A 12,736-nucleotide genomic window follows, 5' to 3' on the forward strand; every position below is an offset into this window, starting at 1 on the left:
AAAATTTTTAAATTTTATATTCAAGCCTCATGATAACCACAAAGGAAGAGCCTATAGTAATCACATTCACACCACGATAAAGAGACTCATTTAGCCTTAAAGACACACATACACACAGAAATTGAGATTGAAGATATGGAAAAAGATTTTAGCAAATTAAGGGTTAAAAAATAGGGTCGCTCTATCAGAGAAAATATATATTTTAAATTAAAAATGGTTGTGAGGCAAAAATCATTCATAATAAAAAAAAAAGGGCCAACCTATCAAGAAGATTTAACGATCATAAATATTTGTACCCAATATCAGAGCATCTAAAAATGTAAACCAAAAACTAACAGAGCTGAAAGAAGAAATATAAACAGCAACATAATTATAGTTGGGGACTTTAATACCCCACTCTCAATAAGACAGATCATCCAGACAGTCAATAAGGAACCAATAGGTTTGAACAATACTACAGTCCAAACTAACAACACACAGAATACTCTGTCTGAAAACAGCAATGCTCATTCTTCTCAAGTGCATGTGAACATATTCTATGTATATCATTATTTTAGGTCACAAAACAAATCTTAGCAAGTTCAAAGAGATTGAAATCATACCAAGTATCTTTTTTGATCACAGTGAGATGAAACTAGATATCAGTAATAGGAAACTGAAAAAATCACAAATACAGGGAAATTAAACAACACTCTCATGATAATCAAGGGATCAAAGAAATTAAATGGAAAATAATAAAAATATCTTGAAATGGAAACAGTGTACCAAAACTTATGTGATTCAGCAAAAGCATTTCTAAGAGGAAAGATTACAGAAATAAATGCCTAGATTAGTAAAGAAGAAAAACCTTAAAACAACCTAACTCTGTGCCTACAGGAACTAGAAAGAGAAGACAAAACTGAGCCCAAAACTGACAGAAGGAAGGAAATAAGACTAGAGTAGAAATAAAATATAGAACAGGAGAACAACAGAAAAGAGTAACAAACTAAGAGCTGACTCTTTGAAAGAGAAAATTGAGAAAACGTTAATCAAAGAAAAAATAGGAAACATCAACAAAATCATAAATGAAAATGAGACATTACAACTGGTACTACAAAAATACAAAGATCATAAGAGACTACTGTGAACAGCTGTATGCCAACAAATTAGACAACCTAGGAAAAAATGGAAAAATTCCTAGAAACATGCAACCTATCAAGACTTCTAGGAAGAGACAGAAAATGTTAACAGACCGAATAGTAAAGAGACTAAATTAGTAATCAAAAGTCTCCTGATGAAGAAAATTCTAGGACCAGATGGCCTCACTGGTGAATTTTACTAGAGAGTTAAGTAAGAATTAATGCCAATATTTATTAAACATTTCCCAAAAGTCAAAGAGTAGAGAACACTCATTTTAGGAAGCCAGCGTGGACCCAATGTCAAAGCCAGAGCAGGACACTAAAAGAAAATAAAACTATATGACAATGTCCCTGATGAATATAATTACAAAAGTCTTCAACAAACTAGTTTCAAACCAAATTCAGCACAACAAAAGGACCATTCACCATGATCAAATAGGATTTATCTTTGAACTACAAGGATGGTTCAACTTACACAAATCAATAAATGGGATACATCACAATAGAAAGAAATAATTATATGATCATCTTAATAGATACATAAAAAGCACTTAACAAAATTCAACATCCATTCAACACATTATAAACAGATTTATGTATCAATATAATAAAGTTCATATACAACAAGGCCACAGGTAACATCATACTTAATGATGAAAAGTTAAAAGCTTCTCCTCTGAGATCAGGGAAAGACAAGGGTGCCTGTTATTTCCAATCCCATTCAACATAGTACTGGAAGTCCCAGCTAGAGCAAATAGCAAGAAAATAAACAAATAAATGGCATCAAAATTGGAAAGGAAGAAGTAAAATGGTCTCTATTTACAGATGACATGATTTAATATACAGAAATCTTGAAGACTTCACCAAAAAAAACCAAACCTGTTATATCTAATCACTGAATTCAGTCAAGGTGCTTGGCAAAAAATTAACATACAAAACCCAAAGTTTTTCTATACACTATACAGATTATCTGAAAAGGAAATAAAACAATGCCACTTAAAGTGGCAAGAAAAATAAGATACTTAAAAATAAATTTAACTAAAGAGGTGAAAAACCTCCACACTGAAAATTAGAAGATATTGATGAAAGAAACCAAAGGCAACACAAATAAATGGAATCCTTGTTCAAGGACTAGAAAATTTCATATTGTTTAAATGTCCTTATTTAAATGACCTCCAGTGGCTAAGAATCTGCCTGCCAGTGCAGGGGACACAGGTTCTATCCCTGGTCCAGGAAGATTCCACAAGCTCAAGGCAACGAAGATCACATGCTACAACTACTGAGGCCTTTGCCCCTAAACCCCATGTTCCACAACGAGAAGCCACCGTGATGAGAAGCCTGAACATGGCAACTAGAGTAGTCCCCACTCACACAACTACAGAAAGCAATGATGACTATTTTAAAAAATCAGTTAAGCCATTTATAGATTTAATGCAATCCCTGTCAAGACATTAATGGCATTTTTTTACAGAAGTAGAAAAAACAATCTTAACATTTATGTGGAACCACAAAAGACCCTGAATAGGCAAAGAAGTCCTAACAAAAAAGAACATAGAGAGGAGCATCACATTTCCTGATTTCAAGCTATATTATAAAATTATAGCAATATGGCTGGTTCAAGATTGTAATGTAGGAGGTCCCTGAACTCATCTCCTCCAATGTGAAGTCACTCAGTTGTGTCTGACTCTTTGTGACCCCGTAGACTGCAGCCTTTCAGGTTCCTCTTTCCATGGGATTTTCTAGGCAATAGTACTGGAGTGAATTGCCATTTCCTTCTCCAGGGGATCTTCCCAACCCAGGCCTCGAACACGCATCTCCTGCATTGTAGACAGAGGCTTTACCATCTGAGCCACCAGGGAAGTCCATCTCCTCCAATAGACACACCAAATCTACAGCTAAATATGGAACAATTTCTTCTGGAAAAAACAACAACAACAAAACCTAAAACTAGGTGAGCAACTCCTACACATAGGAAAAAGAAGAAGAAAAACCCCACAAAGTGGGTAGAGGAGGCCGAGATGCAATCTCACCATAAGCCCCATCCCCAGTGTGACAATCTATAATCAGAATTCAAAACCAGGACCTTCTCCCTGAGAAGGAAAGAGTCTCAACCCCACATCAGGTACCACAACTTTTAAGACCTGCACCTGAGGGATGAAACATCTTGCTTTCAAAACCAACAGGACTCACATCCTTAAGAGCATAGCAGAACTTCCCTGGTGGTCCACTGGTTCGGAGTCTGCCTGTTGGTGCAGGGGACATGGGTTCAATCCCTCGTCCTGGAGAATCCCACATTTCTCGGGAAGATGAGCCTATTCCACAACTGCTGAAGCCCAAGTGCCCTAGGAGCCCGTGCTCTGCAACAAAGGAGCAGCCCATGCTCGCCACAACTAGAGAAAGCCTGTATGCAGGCGGCAAAGACCCAGTGGAGCCAAAAATAGTTTTAAAAAAAAAAAACCCAACTTTAAAAAAAAAGAGCATAGCAAACTGATAAATGACTCTGAGAGGGCTCACATGCTCAGACTCACTCGTCCCAGGGACTAACACATAGGCAGCCAATTACAAGGTGCTCAGAAGACACACGGGCTTCCCTGGTGGCTCATCAGTAAACAATCCACCTACCAATCCAGGACACACAGATTCAATCCCTGGGTCGGCAAGATCCTCCGGAGTAGGGAATGACAGCCCACTCCAGTATTCCTGCCTAGGGAATTCCATGCACAGAGGATCTTGGTGGGCTATAGTCCAAAGGGTAGAAAACAGTCAGACAGGACTTAGTGACTAAACAGAATACATATACAGAGAACAAACTGGTGGCAGCCAGGGGTGGGGGCAGGGAATAGGTGATATGGCAAAGTGAAAGTGACGTCGCTCAGTTGTGTCTGACTCTTTGCGACCCCATGGACTGTAGCCTACAGCACTCCTCCGTCCATGGGATTTTCCAGGCAAGAGTACTTACTCAAAAGTCACAAACATCTAGTTATAAATAATTAATTCATGGACATATGTTGTACAGCATGGTGATTACAACTAATAATACTGTTCTGTATATTTTTTAAGAGAATAGATCATAAAGTTCTCATCAAAAGAAAATAAACTGATAACTAACTGTGATAGATCTTAACTAGGCATACTGTGGTCATCACTTATTAATATACACATCACTTACTAATACACACTATATATCAATGTAATATATAGAAATATCTAAGTATTACGTGGCATACATGAAGCCAATGTATATGTCAATTATAGCTCAAGAAAAGTTAAATAAGTATTAATGTCAGGGCTATACTGCACAACACGATGGCTATAGTTAACACTGCTGAATGGCATGTTTCAAAATAGATCCCAAGAAGTCTCACAAGGGAAAAAAACATTTTTTTTCTTCTTTTATATTTACATGAAATAATGAATGTTAGCCTATATCGATAATCATTTTACAATACATGTAGTCAAATCATTATGCTGTACATCTTAAACTTACACAGCACAGTATGTTAATTATATCTCAATAAAACTGGGAAAAGAAAAAAAATCAAGTGTTTATTGGATGAATGTATGCAGAAACAATATAGCCAACAAAAGATTAGCATATATTTCTGATGAATTCTGTTTCCCAGTGTTGGTGGAGAATAATTTTAAATATCACGCATAATGAGTATGCTATAACTTGAGGATTTTCTAATATATATAATCTTCTGAGTCCTCATAAGACTAGAATATTGGAAATACACAACTTCAACACTATAATCTTCATTAAAATCTAGACTGTGTGGATATAAAGTTATCCATTAATAGTTAACAGTGGGCATTAATCTTGGAACTGACTAAATTTTATTTTAGCTGATATATTTAAGTGGAAATCTCTCTAGAAATAAATTTCTATATAACAGTTCTATAAAAATACTTTCCATGGGTTCTTAACTAAAGGAAACTGAAATTTATCCTTCTTTTGATGATTTATTACTCTATTACTATTTATTACATTATATTGTCTCATGCATGGTGGAAGAATTAGTTGCTCAGTCACCTCCGACTCTTTGCAACCCCACTCCTCTGTCCATGCAATTCTCCCAGGCAAGAATGCTGGAGTGTGTTGCCATTCCCTTCTCCAAGGGATCATCCCAACCCAGGGATCGAACCCGGTCTCCTGCATTGCAGGTGGATTCTTTACCATCTGAGCCACTAGGGAAGCGCTAGTGTATGGTAGTGGCAGATTAAGAATATAGCAAATACACCTACCAGGCCAGCAGACCCTCCTGGATTCAAAGAGAAGATCTGGTAAAAGTCCTAATTCTACATTCTGTTCCTTCAAACCAGCCCCTTTACCTGTACAATGTTTCTTTATCTTAGTACCAACCTCTCTGCTAGCCAAGATCTCAACTCCCTGAGAAAAGCAGATTTCCTCACTCTTCCCAAAGCATTACTTATACCTTTTTTCAGGCACCATACACCTTGGAAAAACATATTTCCTTTCCTCTTTGCCTTTTCCTATCATCTCTAGTTTTAAGGTCTAGCTTGGACTTCAACTTTTAAGTGTGCCTCTCATCTCGTCCTGTCCACTGGGATTCCTTCCCCCCAGAAGCCTCCTGCTGGAGAATGTGCCTTACTCATTTGGACTCTTTCCCATGTTTTATTCCTCCATCAGTGCATGAAGATCTGTCTTATATCCTCAGATAGCTTGTAAGTGATAAAAGAAAGAACCCCACCTCCACTTTCTCCAGCACCTAACAGTGTATGATGCCTACAGTCCAGTGTTTAGTGCTTACAGGATGCAGTGTTAACTCATTTTCCTGTAAGTAAATTTCAACATGAAAGAGCTAAGTGTAAAACCTCAACTTCACACAATCCATGAAAAATTTAAGCCCACTCAAGTCCAGCTAGTTTCCCCAGATCGCACACAGACTCTCTGGCTTTGAAACAGGCTTGTGACCTGGGATCCTTTGCTGCTGTGCTGTAACGCTTACACATGGATAAACCTCTCCTTGAGCAACAGAATACAAAGAAACTGTGTGGGACTAAACATAACCGCACGCATGCAGTTGGGGCAAATTCTGGACCCAAAAGATATAAAGAGACAGCTTCCCCCCCGCCCCCGCCCTGGGAAAAAAGACTTTAAAGGTCATCTTTAACTTTCATTAATTCAGACCTCACTCATTAGGATGTTGTGACTATTTAGGAGGGCTGAGATCCAACATGAAAGCAAATCCAGTGAACAGAGGAAATATTCAAACCATTTAAAAAGGAATCAGTTATATACAGCTTATTTGCTAATTACAAATCCAGCTTGTTTTTCCTACTAATTGTCAGTACCATCTGTTCCAGTACTTCTCAAACTAACTCTAGCTTGCAACAGAATCACCTGAACCCGCTCACCTTGGTTTTGAATTCAGGAGTTTCAAGGAAGGCCCGTGAATTTCAATTGACACAAGTACCAGGTGGTGTCAATACTCTTGGCTGGGAACCCATACTTAAAACCACTGATCTACTCAATATTTTGCCAAAATTAGAATATACAATACAAGCTAAACTTTTCAGTTTTATACGACCATATAATGTTTTCGAGAGTATCACCCTGATGGAAAGGCAGGCAGGTAGCAACTTCAAACTGTGGTCGTTGTTAATCATATCATTCAATACAAAACACTGTCACTACAGTTTTCTTGCTGAGGAGAGCAATGGGGGTTTCCTAAAGCAGGGGTACCCAACCCGGGGGATCTAATGCCTGATAATCTGAGGTGAAGCTGATGTAATCATGATAGAAATAAAACACACAATAAATGTGATGTGCTTGAATCATCCCCAAACCATCCCCCACCCCCAACACCAGTCTGTGGAAAACATGTCTTCCACAAAACGGGTCCCACGTTCCAAAAACGTTGGGGACCACTGTTAAAAGATTGAGTCAGGACCATTCAAAGGTCTGCCACCTTGACTGGCACTTTGTATCTCAGAAGCCGGAGAATAAGTCCTCCCAACTCCAACTCCCAGCGCTCACCAATTTAAGAGTGAGCTTACATCAACGTGTACAATAAGTAAAATATCAAGATCATGGGCTTTGAATGGGCGTCAGACATAACTAAACTTCATATTCAAGCTGTATGACCTTGGACAAATGATTTAACGTCGCTAAAATGCAGTTACCTTGTGAGTGGACACCGTAATACATGCTGAGATCCCCTGCACTGAAGGACGTCTTGCGCCAGCCATTGCAAGCTGCTGCTGCAGCCTTGCTCTCAGCTCTTCGGGATGGACTTATAGAAGAGGATCACATGGTCCAAGACCACGCCCCTCCCCGCCACCGCCCCAGGTGTGGCTCCCAAAGGCGCCTCTTAATAAACATTAAGCGCACCAAACTCCATCTCAGATTCTGCATCCCAGGAAATCAAACCTGTGACGCTCGTTTAAAAACAAACAAGTGGATGAAAACCCCAACAGGCAGTGATTTTATAGATTCATTCATTCAACAGCATTTATTGGGCCAAAGTGTTTTAGACACTAAGAATACAGCAGTGAACAAAGATGACCAAGTTTAAGAAAAGAGCTCGTGAAAAGCTTTAAGAGGTTGAAATCAATTTTTAGCTATTGCATTGATTGAGCTTCCAAGGTGGATGTAGTGGTAAAGAATCTGCCTGCCAATGCAGGAGACACAAGAGATTCGGGTTCTATCGCTGGGTGGGGAGATCCCCTGGAGTAGGAAATGGCAGCTGCTCCAGTAGTCTTGCCTGGAAAATTCCATTGACAGAGGACCCTGGAGGCAGTCAGAGTCAGACACGACTACTGAGCACAGCACGCATGCATTGTTGACTACTTGCTATTAAAAAAAAAAAGAGAATATTACTTCTTTCCATCCTCACTCCCCTATCTGCCTAGGTTTTTCTTTTTTTTAAATTTAAGCTTATATTTCTATTCTGTTCAGAAACCAAAAAATACTTGATTGTCAGTCTCAGTAGGTCTCAGGTGTTTGAGCCTAATTCCCCTATTGGTTTCCTTCTTTCCATCCGTCCTGTTTTTACACTACCCTAGGTGTGCAGGTTGTCGGAAATTGTTAGGCTAAAGTCCTAGTCACCTAGACACTTTATGCAGTCATTTCTGCTTCGTAGTTACAAACCACTGTAGAGTCTCTCTAACACCCCAAGGTCATATGCCTGACCTGTGTAATTATTGGGGTAATTTACACAGCTCAGCTATGTAATCATTGGGGTCCTATGACTCTTAAGTTCTAACCAGGAGATGGGGCACAAGTTTTGCTGTTTTTCTCAAATCCAGCAAACCTATGGCAGTTTGCTGTGACCACTTCAGCGCTCACTACATAAAGCAGGACACAGGTCCTTCCTCAGAGACTCATTAATATATTGACTCTCATGGCTTCCTCTAAACCTTCCCAACATCAGAAATCCATTTCTATTCTAGGGGTTTGAGAAGTTAGCTGTTACCTTCCAAGATATTTTGACTCTGCCAACCAAGAGGTTAGATTTTTGACTCTCAAAAGTCAAGAAGAAATCTTTTTTTTTTCTCTGGTATTTGTGGAAGCATCTTTTTTCTGAGCTAAAAACACCAAACGCTTAATTATTTGAATGTGAAAGAAGAGGCAAGTAGTCAATCAAATGCTCCAGGGAGTGGAGAAGATCATTGGTTAAGTTTTCTGAATATCTTCTTTACTTGATCACTTCCCCTGCAGACGGCCTCCTTAATCCAGCCTCTTACCTCTCTGTTCGTGCTAAATTGCTTCAGTCATGTCCAGCTCTTTGCGACCCCATGGGCTGTAGCCCACCAGGCTATTCTGTCCATGGAATTCTCCAAGCAAGAATACTGGAGTGGCTGCCATGCCCTCCTCCAGGGATCTTCCCGACTCAGGGATCAAACCCTTGTATCTTAGGTTTCCTGCATTGGCAGGCAGGTTCTTTACCACTAGCGCCACCTAGGAAGTCTCCATCACTCTCTCATACCATTTTTTTCAGTCTTGTCTTTGCCTGGGTATCCTGACTTCCACCCATGCATGACTTTAGCAGAAAGACAAATCTATGTATTTATCTTTCTCCTATTGCTTGTCTGTCCGTCTCCTTCACCTCTCTCCTACTGTTTCTCTGTCTACCTCCACAGCTGGCCCTATTTTAAACTGCAGTGTACTTTTCCTTATTTACTGAAATATCATGTGTCCTACTCTAAGTATGTGAATAGGAGGATTTATGTTCTTCACTTCAAAACTTGAGATATGTTTAGATCTTGTCATTATACTCTGTAATCAACAGACTTTGAATTACAAGAAAACTCTCCCCCAGCCCACAGAGTGGAAGAAAATGTAAATTTTATCTGATAAGAAACTTGCATCTTGAATGTGCAAGGAAGTCTTATAATTCAATAATAAAAAGATATATAAGCCACTGGAAAATGAGCAAAAGATCTCAATAGACAGGTCTCCACAGAAGATGTACAAATGGCCAATAAACAGAAAAAGATTCTCAATATCGTTAGCTATCAGGGAAACTGCAAATCAAAATCGCAAGATACTACAGCTATAATCAAACATATAGTTAACAGCTGTTCATCAGGATATGGAGAAATTGGAACCCTCATACATTACTGATAGAAATGTAAAATGACACAACCACTCTGGAAAGAGTCTAGTTGTCCCTCAAATGGTTAAGTATAGGGTTACCATATGATCCAGGAGTTCTCCTGCTAGTATATACTTAACAGAAATGAAAACACACATCCACACAAAATCTTGCACACAGCATTGAGATTAGTGTTATTCATAATAGCCTAAAAGTAGAAGCAACACAAACGTTTATCAACTAATGCGTGAGTAAATAAAATATGATATAGCCATACAATGGAATATTGTTAGACCATAAAAATGAATGAAGTACTGATGTATACAACATGGATTAACCTTGAAAACATTATGCTATGTGAAAGAAGCCAGTCACAAAAGACCACTGTGGTCACAAAAGACATACTGTGGTTTATCAATTTTCATGTGATTTCATTTATATGAAATTTCCAGAATAGGAAACTCTGTGGAGACCAAAAGGAGATTAATGATCGCTTAAGGCTAACAGTGTTGGGAGAAAATGGGGATGGACTGATCCTTCTGGGTGATTAAAATGTTCTAAGATTTTAGTTGTCCAATTCTGTGACTATAAAAATATGAAAATACAGAAGTTATGAACTAGATTAGAAGAAATAAGGGATGAGAGAAAAAGTACACCATTCATCTAATAAGAGTTAAGAGTTACGGAATAGAGAAAATGGGAGACGGGGGGGAGATTAAAAAGGAGAACAGCCAAGAAATTTCCGGTATTAAATATGCTACTCTCTATTTTCACATACAGTCTTAATTGCTTAAAATATAAAGTATTCTTCCAGTGACAAAAGTACTACATGTTTATTTGCTTACACATTTATAACCTACACATAGTACATAGGAAGAGTCCTTTGTGTGGTAGGGTGGAAATAACTTTCCATAAAGGCTGATAATATTAATTATATTCAATTTGACATTTACTCCCTAAGAACAGACACCTGCAGACACTTGTAGAGTTTAATCATCAAGTTGAAATATCAGAAATGCCATCATGTTTTTACATTATAATGTTCAACCTCCTCAATTTTTTTTTTTACAAACAGTGGGCATGTAACTTAAGTGTTAAAGTGAATTTTACAGTTATTAAATTATACAGCAAATTTTCAGTAACTAAAGGGTCGTGCAGTTAGTTGACTCTGTATCAACAAACATTATTGGATGAAACTCAAAATTTCCTATAAGGATCAATACAAAAGCTACTTCCTCCATCTCAACCACATCCCTGTCCCATGTTACCTACATTGTGGACAGACACTCATTTTCTATACTTTCTGGAGTTATCATAAATAAAAAAAATTATGAAACTTTCATATTCATATATTAATATTTCCCTTTTCCTAGTGCATGTTAATATTGAAAACCATGTTGCAAAATGAAACTCTTTTAAGAGTTGTTTTCATATTTATTCACAATTCTACAGGCCTTAATATTTTCAAAATGCTGTGGAAAACATATGGTTATTATTCTGCATCATAATATTCCATATGCTAGAATACTTTATCCTCACCTGTAGATGAGAATAATCAGATAAGTCAAGGCCATTTCCTAAAGAAACATAACCAAGGTGTGTGACTTCAGGATAATAAAGATTTCGACGTTAGCCTCTAGGGCAGGATTTCTTGAACTCAACACTATTGCTCTCTGAGGCAGGATCATCTTTTGCTGTGGAGGAGATGGCGGCTCTGTGCATCATAGAACATTCAGCAGCATCTCTGAATTCTATCCACTAGATGCCAGTAGCACCTCCTCACCAGCTGTGACAACCAAAAATACATCCCGATTCTTTCCAAATGTCACCTGAGATGTAAAGTTGCCCCATGGAGAACCACTGGTTTAGAGGGAAATGAACACATAAGCAACTAAATAGATGAATATACACGTATCCTGTTTTACATCCTATATATAAAATTTTCTTTTCTCTATGGAGTGAATGTGATTGGCCTGTAGCCTTTTGATTCCTACCTATACTTCAATTTTTCTATGGTAGAAATCTTTTAGAGAAAGGAACTATCACATCATTACATTGAAAATTATTAACAGCTTAACTTTTTTCAAAACTAGCAATAACCTTTGTCTCAACTTTTGATTTCCAATCAATTTCAATTGAAATTTTAAGCACACTATTTGAGTTAATAAAGTGCCAAATGATCTCTGATACTCATACATATTTTTGTGAGGTAGGTAAGTGTTTAGTGTTAAGTTCCATCATTAGAGATTAAGGATAAATTCAAGGTAATACAACTTGTTAGTGGCAAAAAATAAAAGGCAACTTACATGGCTTTTTGCTCCCATTAGCACTTTTATGATTCAAAACAATTAAGAACACTTGATTTTTAAAAATTCATATTATATTAACATTTTACCTTCATTTGGTTTAACTCAAAGATTTAGACAAGATAAATAATGTTTAATACTTAATAGTAATATTACTTTTATTTCTTAAGAATTCCATCTGGTTCTCTCACGTTTATAAAAGTAAAATATCTACAACTCCTAATGTCACAAAGACATATTTTGTTAAAACAAAGTAGACAAGAATTGAAGTATTATCTCTCTCATTAAGAATATATTGCATAAAAAAAGAATATATTGCATAACTCCTTGGCAGTCAGATAAGAAAAAATTATTTAAATAACTTGATTTTTATTTCCTAAATTAAAGCAGTCTATACATATGTGCATTTAGAATTATTAAATAAATAACAATAGTTCAAATCACACTCACATGAAACAAGATTATATCTTTCTACTCATTAAAAAATTACAGAAAGGTTTACAAAGTTTGATATATGCTTACAAACATGTTGATTAAAAGTAACAACTTTACTTATACAAAATATATGAATATATCATTAATTTAAATGTATAAATCTTTGTTTTAGATTAATGTTATTTCCTATTTTTTTAATTTATTAATGTTTTTAATTGGCAACCTCTAAATGTACACAGCATAGTCACCTAAGTATCAAAAAATAAGCAAAATTATCTAATTATAAAATATTTTAATGTACCTAAATATTTCACAC

The sequence above is a fragment of the Budorcas taxicolor genome, chromosome 5, assembly GCF_023091745.1.
Source record: "Budorcas taxicolor isolate Tak-1 chromosome 5, Takin1.1, whole genome shotgun sequence".
Classification (NCBI taxonomy): Eukaryota; Metazoa; Chordata; class Mammalia; order Artiodactyla; family Bovidae; genus Budorcas; species Budorcas taxicolor.